This window comes from Dermacentor albipictus, chromosome 10 (genome assembly GCF_038994185.2).
Source record: "Dermacentor albipictus isolate Rhodes 1998 colony chromosome 10, USDA_Dalb.pri_finalv2, whole genome shotgun sequence".
Lineage (NCBI taxonomy): Eukaryota > Metazoa > Arthropoda > Arachnida > Ixodida > Ixodidae > Dermacentor > Dermacentor albipictus.
In genome coordinates, this window is record NC_091830.1 from 16,407,651 (window position 1) to 16,413,650 (window position 6,000).

Consider the following 6,000-nt stretch of genomic DNA (forward strand, 5'->3'; position numbering starts at 1 on the left):
GGGCTCACTTTCATTGTTTTTCACAATGTCATGCACCAGGCGTAATTTTCAAGTGGCTGGAATAGGGCTTTTGAAGCTTTTCAAAACATGAAATAGTATGTGTTCTCATATTTGATGTTCCTGTAGTGAGCTTTTGCATGGAGTCGAAATTTTGTAAACTTGACAAAACTCGCTAAACAATTGAAAATTCTTTATCTTTTCTGCAGTTGTACACTTTCTATGATTCTGCAGATACATGAAATGTGGTGAAAACAAGTTTTCAATAAACACGATAAAGTGTCGTCTGAAAGGGTTAAGTTCTTTCTAATCAGACATACAACCAATTGAACAGCATGTTGAAAACTGTCATCATCAATGGCTCATACCCTCGTAAACAAGCAAAAAATGCAATGATTTATAGTCCCGTAAGGTCCATGGCTACTTAGCGTGAATTAGCTTCAAGGACACTTCCCCTATTGTCGTTGTCGGTGATTTAAATGTGGGTGTGTCGGTTCCGAAAAGAGAGAGTTTACGTGTTCCGCGTTGCAGACGTATGCCCTGCGATGCCACACCGATCCGGAGCAGCCGACTAGCCGGTGTCGTACGAGCATCGATTTGACATCAAATAATGCGATTGCAGTTGCGAGTAATGACCGATAAAGATAATAAATGAGTGCGCGTACTTTTCGTCATGATGACCACGCATCAAGACAATAAATGAGTTCGTACCATTGTTGAAAATATGGTGTCACCTCCGTGTCGTGTGCTAAACAGCTTCGCTGGTCAACCACCTTTACAGAGTGAAATGGCTCATGATTTTTTTTTCTAAAGTTTGCCCTGTGGAATAAAACGTGTTGTGCGTGGAAGTTATATGTATATAGGTAGTTTGTTATGCACGATGAAATCTCACAAGGTCTTCCTGCAGCATTGGGATGGTAAGCCAGCGCCACTAATTGGGTGGACCACGAGAAGTTCAGAAAACGTAACAATAGTGATTCATTTAAAGAGACTACATCTAAGAATGTCCCCTATAGTTAATTAATTCTGAAGTTTTAAGTGCGAAAGCCACGACATGATTATGAGGGACGCCGTAACGATGGACTCAGGAATAATATCTGAAGTTCTCTCACGGGCACCCAAGGCAGGCCACAAGGGCGCTTCTGCATTTCGGGATTTCGCCCCCGTCCAAATTTGGCCGACGCAGCCGGAATTCGATCCCACGACCTCGTGCTTCTCAACTCAATGCCAAAGCGACTGCGCCACCACGGCGGGAAGAATGTTCCCTGGCACAGCGGACCATCGTCAATTTTCGTTGAGTCTGTGCCGTCAGTCCTCGAACTCGCTTTACGCTAAACAAAAATGACCGGGCAACGTTCCTTACTCCGTGTGGTCAAAGGCTGTTCCTGCGTGTCGCGTTATGGCAACTTTCTCATTAACGTTCGCGAGTCTCACGAAAGAGCTAAGACCAAACGAACGAACAAACTAAAAGAGAAAGCGCAGAAGCGAGCCTCTTCTCGACGTCGTGAACAGGGCGCACATCCGATGACCGACGCCACATCCGCGGGCCAGCCGCTTCATTACACACCGGTACGTGTCTCTCCACGTGCACCCAAGAAGCATCGGCCCTATTATCGACCGAGCCGCCCGGAACGCAGGCCACAGTGCTCTCAGGACAGCAGTCCGCCAAACGGGCGTAGTGTTCCCGGTTTCCTCTCTGCCGTCATACGGGGCCACCCATGACGGTCCCGGAGAGAACCTTTCTGGCAGCGCGATCACCGACTCCGTCATACCTTCTTTTTTTCCCCCTCGTCCTTGTCCTAGACGGTTTCTGTTTCTAATCCATCTAGTCCTACTTCTTTTTCTTTCTTTCTGCTGTAGGTCATGCAGTGCACGAGCCAGAAATGATGTGGGATAATCGATGTCGGGAGAAGCGATGCGTAGTATGCCACGAAAAGACCCCACCCATCCACAAGGCCTGTCACTGATGTTATCCCGACGCTAACGTTAGCGGAGCGTCCGTTCACGTCGGGCCGGGAACTGGCGGGAAAGCGTGAATTCGTGGCTAAAGGACGGGCGACAGAGGAGAGACAGGGGCCCAGACGAGGCGGAATTCGCCTCTCGCGTATGTGGTACGAGCTTAACGTGTAAACAATACGCGGCCATACTTTACCAGCTTAGCGAGGCCCAGCTTGACGCGCTTGATAAGAGATGTGTGCGCAGGCCAGGAACGTTTACAGCCGTGCGGCATGGCATTATAGTTTGTTTGTGCCGAGATACAAAGGATGACGCAAAAATGCGTTTCATTTAGCAGGATAAGAACACGATACAATGAAGTGCTAACTAACGGCGAACAGTTAACAGTAATTAAATGAGCATGAGATCATTTACCGGTGACAACGAAGAAAAAGCAGGGGAGGAAAAAACAGACGATACAAAGAAAGAGCTGTTCTGTCGTCTGCTTTTTCCTTTCATCCCACTTCTGCGATGTCGCCGTTGAGATAGTAACACAACGAGCCCATATATTCCAGCTTCTCAAATATACGGAAGCTCTGTAGATAGGCACTGTGCTTCTCATTTTATGATCGCCTTTTCTTATATACCCAAAATAAAAACATATTCTCCACAACAAACTGCCTCCAAGAACGAATAAGATGTATGTCAGCGCAAAAATCTGTGGACACTTCGCATCGTATAGAAGTGTACATTTTATTGGAATGGCAGGATGAAAAAAAAACAATACTAAAGGCACTTCGCATAAAATTGCGACTGAAAGGGCTTTCTATAGCAAGTAGAGGTCTCTTTTGCACAAGGTGCGGCTGATGTGCAGGCTTTTGCTCATGAGTTGCCCTTTCAGGTACGCGTTAACGAACTATGCGCTAACAAGTGGCAGGTGCAACACCGCATCAGGAAACCGCTTAATTAAACTATATGGTTTTATGTGCCGAAACCACGGTCTGATTATGAGGCACGCCGTTGTGCGGGACTCCACAAATGTGAACCTCCTGGGGAACGTGCACCTAAATCTAAGTACACGGGCGTCGTGCGGCCGTCGTGGCTGGGATTCGATCCCGTGGCCTGGTCCTAAGCAGCCCAATACCATATGCAGTAAGCAACCACGGCGGGTATGATGAAATCACCAAGTTTTGTGCTGCTGATGATGATGACGATTTGTTGGCATCCTTTTTGAAACAGGGCGTTATTGCGGTGCGTTGTCGTGGCGCCATCTAGTATGCATTAGGCGAATGTCAGCTATTGCATCCGTCATTTCAGTTCCCAAGTTTGGTTTTTTTACGGCGTTTTTGCATGTTCTCATTTTTTTTTTTGCTGAGTAGACACGTGAAACAAAACAGGCTTCTGAGGAGATGATAGGAACTAGTGCAAACGTTAAGCATAACTTGCTGTCGCAAGTAAAAGTTCATGTAAACACACATCTCAGAGGCACATATGACGCGCAAGAGGCTTCAGACAAAAGGGGTTTATTTATTTATTTATTTATTTATTTATTTATTTATTTATTTATTTATTTATTTATTTCACAATACAACAGGCCAGGAGGGGCATGAAAACACAAATCATAACACATACATGAAAAAAATGCATTGCATGTGACATACAACCGAACAAAAAATTAAAGGATGACAGAGCAGAAACAAAAAGCAATGACTATTCAAATTTCTCAGAGGATAATTGTTTCTTTCTACTGAAAAAAAAGTTTGAAGGACCTGTTCCACGTCAGGAGAGCGAAAAATCGATTCAGGAATCGAGTTCCAAAGAGCTGTTGTTTGATGGAAGAAACTGTGCTTAAATGAGTTCGTTTTAGCAAAAATAGGCTGTAATGAGTGTTCCCTATTATGACGGGTGCTTCGAGTAGTGGAGTACCTGAGGAATGAGGGTGGAGCAATGCTAAGCTTTCATGTCAAAATTTTGTGAAGGAAGAAAATGCGGTTCAGTTTTCAACGTGTACTAAGCAATGGGATACTATTGTCCTTTATAAGCTGTGTTAGGGAGTCTGACCTTCTGTATTTATGAAAAATGAAACGTACTGCCTTTCTCTGAACGAGCTCTAATTGATAAATATCTTTCTTAATGTGCGGGTCCCAACTTACGGTTGAGTATTCTAGTTTGGACTTAATGAAAGTTTTATAAGCCATAAGCTTAATATAGCTAGGCGTATGCCTTAATTTTCGCCTGAAGAAACAGTTTCGAGAATGCAGTTAAACATATCTCAGAGATATGAGTGCACCAGGCTAATCGGTTGTTAAGAGTTATTCCTAGATATTTATATTGTGAAACCTCGCTAATGTCACCGTTGTGGAGGCAATATTGGTAAAAGCTAACATTTTGTTTCGCGTAACTCGGAGATGCACACTCTTTTCAATGCTTAAATCCATATTCGATTCTTCACACCAGTGACATATTTTGAGCAAAGATTCTAGAAGCAATTGATGGTGTGCTATTGATGCTATTTCTTTATATACAACGCAGTCATCTGCGAACAATCTTATTGACACTGACCATGGGATGACATTTGTTAAATCGTTTATGTATATTAAACACAGCAAAGCTCCTAACACACTACTTTGAGCTACACCGAAAGTAACAGCAAGCGATTCATAAAAGGCGCCATTCACATCAACAGACTCCGTTCCACCACTTAAGTATGCTCGGAACCTTTCTATAAGGTACAGCGGAGGACCAATCAGCTGCAATTCATAAAGCAGCTTTGAATGCGATACCGTGTCAAAAGCTTTCTCCATATCCAGAAAAAGAACATCGATCTGTCCCGAGTTATCCAGCACGCTGAGAAAGTCATGAACCGTCGTAACTTGTTAGGTAGTGGTTCACATTACGTTCCTCAATCCATACTGAAAAGGTGATAGCATGTCCTTTTCTTTCAAAAAGTCATTTATAAAGCGGGCTACGCTGTGCTCTGGAAGTTTACAGGATGTAGAAATAATTGATACCAGTCGGTAATTATTCATGGGTTATTTATCCCCTTTTTTCTGGATGGGTACAACACGAGCCTTCCTGCAATTCTTAGGCAACTCACTGGTTTGTTGAGATGAAGTGAAAAGTTTGGCAAGATGCTCCTACATCTGGACCGCATAACGCTTTCAAAAAGCACTTGGAATGCCGTCAAGACCATGACCTTTCCGAATATTTATTAAATATTAAATATAACTTGCATTAAATGTAGCCTAAATATAACTTGCTGTTGTGCCAAAGATTGCTGTGCGTTATTAGATATCTTCACTGTTGTGTGATTACGAGCTCTCTTCACTCCTCTAGGGAAAACTTCGAATTAGGGCACTTGATGAACGTGGGTGTTCGCCCTGAGGGAAAAAGTCACGTGTTGGAGGATGCACTTTGAGATTTTCATTTTTTTTCCCTCGGTGCACGTACTAACTTGGTGCTCAATAAAAATAATCAAATCATGCTGTTTCCCGTCTATAAATTGCACAGGGAGTTATGAGGCAAGGTATAGTGGAGGGATCCGGATCATTTTCGGCCCAATTTGGGCTGCTTTGCCACATGCATATGAAGCTAAGTACGCAGTTGTTATTGTGTTTCTTCTGCACCAAAATGCGGCCGCTGTGCGATGCAACTGAATGCCCGACCTCGTGCTCAGCTACGGAGCGGCCGCATACGAACTTGGTTGTACCTCCGCATAAAGCGTTACAAAAAAATTTAAATTGTTGAGAAAAAAAAGGTCTGCAAGGTGGTAAGCCAACGTTTGAAAATGAGTGGTGCAGCGAACTTCTTTTTCTTCGTTACCTGCACAAGCCCACTGAAGTCAACTGGTAGAGCTATATGTGCGTGTCTATGATCGATGAAGTGCATAAACCGATTCCACGTTTGGAGCTAGGCGAAAAAAAAAATTTTTTTTTCTACTGCTGTTGTCTCGAGATGGTTGCTCGTTAATCTGCATCCTTCAACGGCAAATATCTGTTTATCAAACTTACTCTTGCCAAACTTGTCTTCAATTTTGAGACGGACTCGTTAAAGAGGATATTTCTTGAC